The following is a 13,266-nucleotide window of genomic DNA, read 5'->3' as shown; positions in this document are numbered from 1 at the left end:
ACAGAGATTTTATCTGTTTTGTTTCCTGCTGTATCTCTAGTCCCCAGAACAGTTCTTGTCTTAGACGTCATCTAATAAATATTGATTGAATAGATCAATCAATGCCCAAGGACCACTTACTAATTTATTATTATTATTATTAACACTGTCTTGCAAATACATGGTGTCTAATGCAGTTAGTTAAACTAAATAGGTTGGATTTACATGAACATGCAGGGGAATTTCATGGGACTGTTGCCTTTGGCCTTTTTAAAGAACAGTTTTATTGAAATATAATTCATGTATCTACAATTCACCCATTTGAATTATGCAACTCGATGGCTTTTGGTATATTCATGGACTGTGTGCCATCACCACAGTCACTTTTAGAATATTTTCATTACCTCCAACAGAAACTTCCCACTTTCTAGCAATCATCCTCCAACTTTTCCATCTTCCTCAGCCCTAGATGGCCACCACTTTACTTTCCACCTCTATAGATTTGTCTGTTCCCGGTGCTTCATATAAATAAAATCATACAATATGTGGTCTTTAGTGACTGGTTCTCTCACTTTGCATAACGTCTTCAAGGCCCACCCATGTTGTTGCACATGTCTGTACTGCACTTCACTTTTTGAAATTGTCAAATAATATTCCAGTGTATGGATATACCACATTTTATTTAATATCCCTTCATCAGTTGACAGACTAGCCTTGGTTTAAAGCCAATCCCTGTCAAGGGGCATGGGTTTGCCATGGTTGGCTTATAATCCTCTTGACCCATCCTTACAGCTTCGTATCAGTCCCTCCACCAGAAGTACCGACAGAGAGGGAGGGACAGAATGCATGCCTGTGCTGGACTGCTGGATCCACAGCAACTTATAAACCCAGCAGATCCATGTGGTGTCACAGAAGCTTCCTTGTCTCCTCCTCCTACCTTTTCATTGTCACATGTTTCTCCTTCCCAGTCATTATCGTTATTATTATTTATATTGAAAAGCCAACGTTTGTGGCACTAAAACCACTGCAAAACAGGAGGTAGGCCAGCAATAGAGTGAATTGTATTGTCTCTTTCCTCAGTTTAATTTCTTCATTAAAAACATCTCTTGGTTTTCAATGGATACTGAGGTATCACTTTGAAGGACTACAATAAAGAGAAATCATCATTCACCTAGGACTTTAAATACTCTCCCAGGGCAGTCTCTTCTTAATTTCCTGTGCTCCGTCTGTTGGAAGGCTCACTGGTGCAGAGCCAACATGAACCATGCTATATTTCAAACAAATCTCTTTTTGTTCTGGAGGTCTGTGTATTCTTTTCTCTTTTCCAAGTAATTAAGCCAGTCAGGGAAAAATATCAAATGTCATTTTGTCTATTTTTGTTTCCCCTTTCCTCTCTGATGAGAATCTTCTTCTCATCAAGAATATTTCCAAAGATGACTTTATGTAGTGAATGAGGACATTGTCCACGCTTTTTAATTCAGTGAGAGAGGCTTTGAGAAAGCAGCTTGCTACTTATAGTCCAAGCAAAAATGTGTAAATGGCTTTATTGAAAATCAATATGCTCTTGTGAAGTGCTGTTCATTTTTGAGGTCTTCACAATTTGTTGTTTTGCCCTGATGAGAGTTGTAGGGAGGCTTACAGCTCTGGGTCTCTGAGTTTGAGGTTTTATTTTTTCTTGTGTTTTCTTCCGTGAGTGTAGGACTAAAAGATCATTTGGTGTTTTATTTTGTTTACTCTTTGGAAGAAGAGATGTGTGGCTTCTTTTTCTTCTTTTTAATGACAGGAGTTGAACTGCCACTGAGGAGTGCAGTTGTCACCTAAAATGTAGCCTTATAAGTGAGGTCAACTTTGTGCAGGCTCCCTGGGTGTCTAAGGCTTCATGAAAGTTCCCTCAGAATGCTGTAGACTGTTCTCCTTTAATCGCAGAGGGGAGAGTCAGGCAATGGAGGGTTGATCTCTGTTGGTGTGCCAGGGTCTTTCTATATAGAGAAAGCCTAGGTTACGAAAGTTAGATCTAGTTCTCATCACTATTGTGTGAATATAGACGAAATTTTAATTGGTCACAGTTTTGGTGAAAGATTAGCTGTGAGATTGGATTTGTCAAAATTTATGTGCTAGTTACTGTTTAATGTGGCAGCATCTGAGGAAGATCAGGGTCATTTGTAATGACTTCATTTGATTTGTACAGATGAATTACAGCATTTTTCCTGTGCTGAGAAACTAGATATTTTCTCATAAATTTCCATCAACCCTTTAAAAAGTTTAACCTTCATTTTGAGCCTAGAGATGGCATAAATCTGAACTGTGAGGTATGGGCAACGGTAGATGTGTCACAGCAAGGTCCGAATGAAATAGAGCTTGAGAGGGGGCTGTAGGAGAGAGAAGATGGGGAAGTGTGCCCTTGGATAATTTTTAAATTAATCAATGTCCAAGGATCACTTATTTATTAATTATTATTGTTATTAGCAGTGCCTTGCAAATACATGGCATTCCATGCAGTCATTTGAAGTCAATGGAGTTGGATTTACAGAGTGAATGAGACTTGATCCCAAATAATTTTAACTTTGGATTAAGAATAACGTATTTTATGTTTTGGTGTTTTATGTAAGTAGGGAAGCCAGGACAAGCCTAGGTCTAGTTGAATAGTCCTGTTTCTTAGCTTTACATTATTTTTCCTATAAAATTCTCACCCTACCTACAGGTAAGAAAATCATATTTACATCTTTGGCCTCATTGTCTACATTCTTTATGCACACAAGTACCTCAGTTTCTTTTCAGTAACTTCTGACCCTGTCCTGAGGGCTTTGAACAATCCCAACAAGCCTTGCTAAGTCCCTAGAGAGAGGCCGTTATTATAAGTATTGCTAACATTCCATACTGTAACTTAAACATTACCTGCTGTACAATTTGATTACTAGTTAATTAGGGTTCTGTTTAATTTGATCAGAACCTCTGGAATTAAATCTTTTTATATTAAAAAATTATAAAATTTGATTGTTCCAGGAAAAGATTATTAGAGTGCCAATCAGTAGTTAGAAAAAATTGTCATCAAATAATAAGACTAATCTTATCAACTAATTGGAAAACAGCCAGAAAAGCCTGGCAGTCTAAGATTGTTCTCAGGGAACTGAGAGCCAGTGAAAATCTTTTTAGTGGTTCCTTGAGCTGACCTTTTGTAGTTAGGATGTTTATGAGAAAGTGCTGGCTATGTATTTATTGTTGGTATGGATTGAAAATTTACTTGTGCTGATACTTACCTGGCAGGGGAGATAACCGTGATCACGAAGGTGGGTTTCCCAGGGCGAGGCTTATCCATTGCACTCCAGATGTGCTGACCCCTGCGATTTCTCCAAATGTGGGAAACTTGACTGCATAATTTGTGGTAGTGGGGGACTGTGTTTGAGCTCTCCCCTGGTCTCTTAAAAAAAAAAAAAAAGAAAGAAAATTTACTTGTGATACTTATTAAAATAAAATGTAGGCATAACCACCTTTGTTTCAGCTCATTCAGTGATATTATTCATTCACTGATTTGTGTGTGCTTGACTTTATTTAGTTTTGGGCAAACAGAATGAGATGAGATAGGCTAGTTCATTCCTAAAAGGTTTTCTGAAGTCTACTCTGTCGTACCCAATTGAATCATTCATCTGCCCGTGTTTGCGCAATTAGATCATCCATTTCTTTTCTTCTATTGCGTTATTGTATGTAAGATTGAGGGTTAGAGTTGATGCCATTCATTTAGAGGGTATAGAGAGGAAATGATGTCAGAAGCATCCATTAGTGGAGTTTTAAAAGTATTTCCTGGGAAACCTGTCTCACCTCAGTCTGGCTTGACCAGCTGAGAAATGAGGAAAGGACTGCTAGCTTTGGGCAGTGGGATTTGGTTGCCCCAGTCACTTGTAACTGGGCAATCCTGGGCTGAGATGACATGATCATGAATCTACCTTCTGTTTTCACAAAATATGACTAATTTGGGGACATTTAAATATATATTACACGTTATTAAATAAATGAAGAATGCCATATGGAGCTTTACAAAAATAATGAGGAGACCTCCAGCTACTGAATAATGTATGTGAGTACTGAATCTAATATGCTGTGTTCAGTGTCTTTATGGAATTTCGCAGACTTAACCAGTTTTCCTCATTCTCTATAGTATTGTGGGTTTATTTTTTTTGTTTACAGTTAGTGGTTCTCATAAAAATACCTTTCCCCCAGATAAAGACCCCTATTAATCCAACTAGTTCAGAGAGACATTTTCTTTAAAAATTTTTTTATTGATACATAATTTTATTTATGTTAGAAATTATAAAATTTGATTTTTCCAAGAAAAGATTATTGCAGTACCAATCAGGTAGTTAGAAAAAGCTGTCATCAAATAATAAGACTAATCTTATCCACTAATTTGAAAGCAGCCAGAAAAGGCTGGCAGTCTAAGATTGTTCTCAGGGAACTGAGAGCCAGTGAAAATCTTTCTAATCGTTCCTTGAGCTGACCTCTGTACCTCGCAAATATGTAGTTATACACCTTTGTAGAATATATGTGATATTTTGATACAAGCATACAAGATATAATGATCAAATCTGGATAACTGGGATATCCATCTCATCAAACATTTATCATTTCTTTGTGTTGGGAACATTTCAAATCTTTTCTAGCTATTTTGAAGTATATAATAAACTATTCTTATACTGAACACTAGTTCTTATTCCTTTTATCTAACTTTTTTTTTGTACCCATTAATCAACCCCTCTTTATCCCTCCCTCTCTACTACCCTTCCCAGCTTCCAGTAACCACCATTATAGTCACTATCTCTGTGAGATCGTCTTTTAGCTCCCACATATGATAAGAGTATGTGATATTTGTCTTTCTTTCTGATTTGTATCACTTAACATAATGTCTTCCAGTTCCATTCATGTTGTTGCAAATGAGAAGATTTCAGTCTTTTATGGCTGGATAATATTCCGTTTTGTATATACACCCCATTGTCTCTTTCCACTCATTCACTGATCAGCGTTTAGGTTGATTGCGTATCTTGATTTGTGTGACTAGAACTGCAATAGACATGGAAGTGCAAATGCTTCTTGCCCTTGGAAATCTCAGAAATATACTATTTCCTCTATTTTTGGATAGATGGATCCAGTGGGATTGCTGGATCACATTATATTTTTATTTTTGATTTTTTGATGACACTTCATACTGTTTTTCATAGAGACCGTATGAATTTATATTACCACCAACAGTGTCTGAGCATTCTCTTTTCTCTGCATCCTTGTCAGCATTTGTTATTTTCTGACTTTTTGATAATAGCCGTTCTAACTGGGGTGAGATAATATTGCTTTGTGGTTTGGGTTTGCATTTCCTTGATGATTAGTGATGTGGAGCACTTTTCTCATGATGTAACCCATTTCTGTGTCTTCTTTAGAGAAATGTCTATTCAGATCTTTTGCCCATTTTTAAATCAGATTATTTGGTTTTGGCTATTGAGTTGTTTGAGTTTTTTATATAGTCTAATTATTAATCCCTTGTTAGATAAATAGTTTGCAATATTTTCTTTCTTCATTTTCTTCCCTTTGTTCATTGTTTCTTTGCTATGCAGAAGCTTTTTAGCTTGATGTAATCCCATTTGTCAGTTTTTGTTTTGGTTACCTATGCTTTTGAGATCTTATTCAAGAAATCTTTGCCCAGACCAATATCCTGAAGCATTTCATTCATGTTTTATTCTAGAAGTTTTAGTTTCAGGTCTTACATTTAGATCTTTAATCCATTTTGATTTTTTTGGTGAGAGATAGGGGTCTAGTTTCTTTTGTCTGCATATGAATATCTAGGTTTCCAAGAAGAGACTGTCTTTTCCCCAGTGTATGTTCTTGGCACCTTTGTTGAAAATGAATTGGCTCTAAATGTGTGGATTAATTTCTGGATTTTCTATTCAGTTTCATTGGTCTATGTGTTTTTATGTTAGTACTATGTTGTTTTGGTTACTATAGCTTTGTAGTATAATTTGTAGTCAGGTAGTGTGATGTCTCCAGCTTTGTTCTTTTTGCTCAGGATTGCTTTGGCTATTTTGGATCGTTTTTGGTTTCATAGGAATCTCAAGATTGTTTTTTCCATTTTATGAAGAAAGTCATTGGTATTTTGATAGAGATTGCATTGAATCTGTAGATAGCTTTGTGTCAGAAAAGTATTTTTTATTGCTCCAATTCTGTCTCTTGATAAAACCTGACATGTTTTCCCCATCTCTCAAAAGCCACTTACTTTATTTTATTCCCTTTGTTATTTCTCACCAAAATTTTGCTTAAGAAAAAAATAAAAATGAAGTAGATATTGTTTTTCTGGTTGTAAAATGAGACCTTTGAACTTCTGCAGATAATTATTCTTAAAAAAATGGCATAATTAATATTGCTACTAGACTGTGTAAGATTATGGCTTTTGGGTGTTTCTGTTGCACCAGTCAGGCCCTGAAAATTACAAGCATAAACATTCACTGCCTCCATAGTGAAAGATTACTGGAAGAATATATCAATAACTTTAATTCTTTCATGTTTCAGTTTTCCTGGACTCTGCGATGTGCAATAAGCTTGTTAAGTGCTCATAATATGTCAATAAGAATGAAAATATTAATAGCTAATATTTATTGAGTACTTACTATGTGCTATGCATGTTACAGAGATTATATGGTTTACTCTGTAATATAGGTATATTATCTTCATTTTATAGATGACATGGTGACTTAAAGAAGTCAATGATAGTCCAAGGTCACACAGTTTTTAAGTGGGGATTAGAATTCAAGTAGATTGAATGCAGACACTGAGTTATTTTGTGATTTGGGTGTATGTCAATTTTTAAATGATTCACTGGCATTCACTGGCTTTAAGAACTAAATATAAACATCTTTTCATCTCCACCTCATCTGCCACTCCTAACCCTTCCAAACCAGTTAAGTACTCTTAGTTTCTTTATAAGTATATGGAGTTTTAAATTTAAATGCACATATGAATAAATATGAGCGTATATTCCCACTTTTTTAAGGACACAAATTATAGCATTTGTATTTACTAGACTGAATGCTTTTCTGTATCTTACAGCCTGAACTCTTACCTGCTTCACTAAATCTATCTTTTAAAAAATTTTCAAATTTTTATGGATATATGGTAGATGTATACATTTATGGGGGTACATGAGATATTTTGATACAGGCATACGATATGTAATAATCACATCAGAGTAAACGGGGCATCCATCACCTTAAACATTTATCATTTCTTTGTGTTACAAGCATTCCAATTACACTTTTAGTTATTTTTAAATGTACAATAAATTCTTGTTAACTGTAGTCACCACATATTGCTATCAAATACTAGATCCTATTTATTCTATCTAACTATATTTTTGTACCCATTAAACATTCCCACTCCCCTCCTTCCTACTACCCCTCATTGCACCTTTTGGAAAGGTGATTTTTCTCTGGTGGCATGTTTTAATTTCTTGCTTTTTATTTTTTGTGTTTCTGTTGTTTGCTTCTTGAGGTTACCATGAGGCTTGCAAATAACATTTTATTCCCCATTATTTTGAACTTATAACAGCGTAACGCTGATTGCAAAAACAAACTAACAAGTAAAAAGAAAAGTAATAAAAAACCCACGGTTTAATTTTATTTCCTGTTTTTAAACTTTCTGTTGTTTCTATTTGTATTTTATACTGTTTATGTCTTCAAATATTGTTGTCATTATTATTTTTGATAGGTTCAACTTTGTCTTTCTAGTTAAGATATGAGTAGTTTACATACCACAAATACAGTGCTATAGTATTTTGTGTTTTTCCATGTACTTACTATTACCAAGTGAATTTTGTACCTCCAGATGATGATTTCTTATTGATCATTAACATCCTTTTCTTTCAGATTGAAGAATTCCTGTTAGCATTTCTTGTAGGACAGGTCTGGCGTTGATGAAATCCTCCAGCTCTTGCTTGCTTGGGAAGTCTTTATTTCTGCTTCATATTTCAAGGATATTTTTGCTGGATATACTCTTCTAGGATAAAAGCATTTTTCCTTTAGCACTTTAAATATGTTATGCAACTCTCTTTTAGCCTGGAAGGTTTCCCTGAGAAGTTTGCTGCCAGATGTAAGGGAGCTCCTTTGTATGTTATTTGTTTCTTTTTTCTTGTGGCTTTTAGGATTCTTTCATTGCCTTTGGCCTTTGGGAGTTTGATCATTAAATGCCTCGAGGTAGTCTTTTTTGGGTTAAATCTGCTTGGTGTTCTACAACTTTCTTGTACTTGAATATTGATACTTTCCCCTAGATTTGGAAAACTCTCTGATATCCCCTTGAATAAATCTTTCTACACTTATCTCTTTCTCTTTTCTCATAAATGGGGCCAATAACTCTTAGATTTGGCCCTTTGAGGCTATTTTATAGATCTTGTAGGAGATCTTCATTTTTTTAAATTTTGCCTCCCTGCCTGTGTATTTTCAAGCTAATTCTTTCTTCTGCTTGGTCAATTATGCTACTAGGAGACTCTGATGAATTCTTCAGTATGTCCATTGCATTTTTCAGCTCCAGAATTACTGATTGATTTTTAAAAAATATTTCAATATCTTTGTTAAGTTTATCTGATAGGATTCCCTTTCTGTGTTATCTTGAATTTTGTCAAGCTTTCTCAAAATAGTTATTTTGGAATTCTCTGTCTGAAAGGTCACATGTCTCTATCACTCAAGGGTTGGTCACTGGTGCCCTATTTAGTTTGTTTGGTGAGGTAATATTTTCCTGGATGTTCTTGATGTTTGTGATTGTTCATCAATGTCTGAGCATTGAAGAGTTAAATATTTATTGTAGTCTTAGCAGTTTAGGTTTGTTTGTACCTGTCCTTCTTGGGAAATTTTTCCAAGTATTCAAAGGGAATTGAGTGCTAGGATCTAAATCTTGGGTCAGTTCTTCATTAGAGCATCTTCATTAGAGCGTACCCTAAGCCCAGTAACACTATCACTCTTGCAGACTCATAGAGTTACCCCCTTGGTGGTCTTGGGTAAGATCCAGGAGGATTTTCCAAATTACCAGGCAGAGACTCTTGTCCTCTCTCGTCACTTTCCCCTAAGCAAATGGAGTCTCTCTCTCCATGCCGAGCTGCTTGGAGCTGGGGAAGAGGTGGCATAAGCACTCTTGTGGCCACCACCACTGGGATTGTGCTTTGCAAGACCGGAAGCTGGTACAGCACTGGGTCTCACCCAAGGCCCATGGTGACTGCTGCTTGGCTACCACTGATAGTCACTCAAGGCTCAAGCACTCTTCAGTCAGCAGGACCCAAATCTGGCCAGGCTTGTGTCCGTCCCTTCATGGTGGCCACCTCCCCACCAGCCCAGGGAAGGTCTAGAAATGCCACTTGGGAGCCAGTGCTTGAAGTCAGGAACCTTAGTAATCTACTTATTGCTTTTTTCCACTGCAGCTGAGCTGGCCCCTAAGCCACAAGATGAAGTTCTTTGCACCTTTTCCTCTCCTTTCCTCATGCAGAAGGAGGTTCTCATTGTAAACACCACTGCCCCAGGCTTGCTTCAAGTACTGCCTGACTGCTGCTGATGTTCATTCAAGGCCCATGGGCCCTTCACTCAGCTTTGGATGAATGCTGCCAGGTCTGGGTCCCTCCCTTCAGGGAAGCAGGCTCCTCTATGGTTCAAACTGGGTCCAGAAATGCTGTCTAGGAGCCAAGGCCTGGAATCAAGGACCCCGGGAACCCACTTTGTTGTCTACTCTACTGTGGTTCAACTGGTGCCCAAGATGGAAGACAGATTCCCCTTTACTCTTCCCTTTTTTTCCCTCAGGCAGAAGGAGTCTCTCCCCATGGCCACCATAGCTGGGAGTGCACTGGGTCACACCTGAAGCCGGCATGGCCCTGGCCTAACCCAAGGCCCCAAACGAGTAGAGCTTGGGTACCGTCAAGGCCTGAGGGCTAGTACGCAGGTAATGAATCTTGCCAGGACTGGATTCTTCTCTTCAAGGCAGCAGTTTCCATTCTGTTGCATGGTGTGCCTAGAAATGTCATCTCATAGCTAGGGCCTGGAATGGCGACCTTAGGACTCTGCCTGGTGCCCTATTCAACTGTGGCTGAGCTGGTATCCTAATTGTAAGGCAAAGTTTTCTTTACTCTCCAGTCTCCTTCCTCATGCTGAAGGAAGAAATCTCTTCTGGAGCTGTAGGCCTGGGGTTGGGGAAGGGTAACTAGCACAAGCACCTCCTTGGCTGCCTGGCTGGAGTCTTGGTTGTGTGCCCTCCAAGATCACTGGCTCTGAGCCCAGCCCAGCACCAGCACCAGCACTTGCCCAGGAATTGCAGTCATTGTGGCCTAGACTGCCATTTAAGTTTGTTTAGAACCCTAAAGGGCCTTGGCCCAGGGTGCTGGGGCTAGCCAGAACTCAGGTTTCCACTGCTGGAATGGGTGATTCCCCACTGGCTAGGGCTGGTCTAAATGCTCTCTCCGTGGGTGAAAGCTGAATTCTTCCCCATGTTGCTTTCCACTGTGACAGGGCAGCCCTGATTTCCAATGCAAAGTCCCACAGGCACTGTCTTCTCTTTCCCCCAAACACAGATTCTCTCTCCATGCCACATGACTGCTGCTGGGGGCTGGGAGAGGGGTGGCATCAGCAATTCAAGACTGTCTTTCCTACCCTCCTCAGCACTTCTTTCCTGGCTCTGATGTTAAAATCAGATACTATAATGGCTCACCTGATTTTTGACTCTTATGAAGGTGTTTTCTTTTGGGGATAGTTGTTCAACTTGGCATTCTTGCAGTGGGGACGACGATTGGAGGGCTATACTTGGCCATCTTGCTCTACCTCCTCCTCCCACCTCCTCACTCCATCTTTCATAGATGGTTTTTTAACTGTTTGTCTTTTTGTTTGCATAGACTAACCACTCTGATTGGGTGGTTTAAGCAGATTAAAAAATGGAAAGCCTCATAGGCCAGTGTTTATGGTAGTCTCCTCAAAGGTGGCTGTTTCTCCTAATGTCCAGTCCTTATATGATTATCTTATGATGCATAGACGGATTCCTACAACGGAGTTAGACTCTGGCTTTATCTATCATGGGTGAGGTAGTGAGCTGGAAAACCTCTGCTTAGAAATTGCCTATAAGTGAGGTGAATGCAGACTTCCTTGATTTTTCTGTATGTCCTCCTAGTACAGTAATGTTTTATATACACACATGTTATATATAATAATACATATAAGCAATACTTTATGTATTATATATAATTGATCTCTATTATATATAATCATAAATATATAATTTATGTATATGTAAATTAATAAAGTTTATTTATTTTTTTGAGACGGAGTCTTGCTCTGTTGCCAGGCTGGAGTGCAGTGGCTCCATCTCGGCTCACTGCAACCTCCAACTCCCTGGTTCAAGTGATTCTCCTGCCTCAGCCTCCCGAGTAGCTGGGACTTCAGGTGCATACCACCACGCCCAGCTAAGTTTTGTATTTTTACTAGAGATGGGGTTTCACCATGTTGGCCAGGATGGTCTCGATCTCTTGACTTTGTGACCCGCCTGCTTTGGCCTTCCAAAGTGCTGGGATTACAGGCGTAAGCCACCACACCTGGCCAATAAAGTCTATTTTTAGAGCATTCAGGTTTACAGCAAAATTGAGTGGAATGTGCAGAGAGTTCCTATATCCTCCCTATCTATAACATGCATAACTTTCCCCACTATTGACATTCAGCACCACAGTGCTACATTTGTTAAAATATGCTATATATATCTTTGCTTTTGTAATGTACTGTCTTCAAAATAGGCCTCAAATTTGGTTGACAGTACAGAAAGAGCGTCTAGTTTGTTTGGGGCACGATACAGCCCAAGTGCTGTAGTGAACGAGGGGAAGAGGAAGTAGAGAGTAAAGGAAGGGAAGACGTGGTGTGCATGCTCTCAGAGATGCAACTCTGGTTTGGAAATTGGATCACATAAAACGGCTGAAGAATTATTTTTCTGAATAACGATACACTGATGAGAAGAAAGCAATTTGCATAAAAGGCATATTTACTACTGTAGCCACGCAGATTTTGAGATCATGTAGACATGGAGTGGGTTGAGATATACCTTCTCTACCACTTCAGGTCATAAAAGGGAGTATAGGAGAGCATGGAAGTTCATGGAAGCCATCCTTAGTCTGTTTAAGGAAGTGAATAATTTTTCAGTACTTCCCAAGACACTTTAGATAATCAGCCACTTAAAATCCAAAACTATGCTAATAGTTATTATAAATGGTTCTTGTTTATTAAAACCGGTCTATTGTACGCTTTCCTTGGCAATGTTTGGCCTTCATTCAGTATGTTGAGCCACTTCTCTGTGGCCACAGGAGGCAGCATGATGCCATGAACAAAGCCTGGGCTTTGGTGCCGGAGGCTGGCATTTTCATTGTACCTTCGCCATCTGCTAGCCTGTGACATTGATCATATGACTTTGCCTCTGAGCCTCAGCACTTGGTCATGTTGTGAGGATGGATGGAACAGCTCACATCAAGTGCCTAACATGGTGACTGACACATGGTGAGCTCATAAAAAATATATGACCACTTTCCTGAAAAGGTTGGAGAAGAGAAATCACTTTTTTTTATGAGGACAAGGCTGCCAAATTGGAGCCAACAAGAAACATAATAAAAAACATTTAATGTATTTAAATTTTTTTTTTTTTGGAGACAGTCTCACTCTTGTCACCCAGGCCAGAGTGTAATGGCACAATCTTGGCTTACTGCAACCTCCACCTCTAGCTTCAAGTGATTCTCCTGCCTCAGCCTCCCAAGTAGCTGGGATAAAGTGTATTTTAAAATATACATTTTATAATTGTGACTAACCTTCCCTCAACATATTCTAAATGACATTACTGAGATTTTACTAAGGAGTTGAGTTCTATAAAGTTGACTGAAGAAGAATTAACCAGTGAGACTCATACTGATTGTGATTCCACGGTGGACGGCCATTTAGAAAGACCTTGAACATTTAGGTAGGTGGGTCATAAGTAACTGCTACATGTTGAAGGCTTCAGAAGCATATTCCTCATGAAAACGTGCTGAGCTATTTGTCTACATCTTAGCTATTCTGGGCCTGCCAAGTAGCAGTCTCAGTTGGGACTGTACCTCCAGGTCACCTGGTTCTTGCTTTAGTGTGGATTTCTTTCAGCAGACAGGCAGTGGGGTCACTTTCTCAATTGTTATCTCCAGTAAAGGACACTTGTCCAGAAGACAGCTGCCAAATTGCTAGACAGGCTTATCTATGCTCTGGAACATTTTATTCACACACTGCT

The 13,266-nt window shown here is 38.6% G+C and overlaps 1 non-coding gene across 1 annotated transcript; it reads left to right on the top strand.

The window, feature by feature from the left end:
• Positions 1–3,228: 3,228 nt before the first annotated feature.
• Positions 3,229–3,393, top strand: LOC135272083 (U1 spliceosomal RNA). The gene has a single exon (XR_010340188.1). It is a non-coding gene; the product is annotated as a U1 spliceosomal RNA (small nuclear RNA).
• Positions 3,394–13,266: the final 9,873 nt, after the last annotated feature.

The sequence above is a fragment of the Aotus nancymaae genome, unplaced genomic scaffold (genome assembly GCF_030222135.1).
Source record: "Aotus nancymaae isolate 86718 unplaced genomic scaffold, 86718_ANA_hifiasm-v0.15.2.pri h1tg000103l, whole genome shotgun sequence".
Taxonomy (NCBI): domain Eukaryota; kingdom Metazoa; phylum Chordata; class Mammalia; order Primates; family Aotidae; genus Aotus; species Aotus nancymaae.
This window is presented reverse-complemented; position numbering and strand designations above follow the sequence as displayed.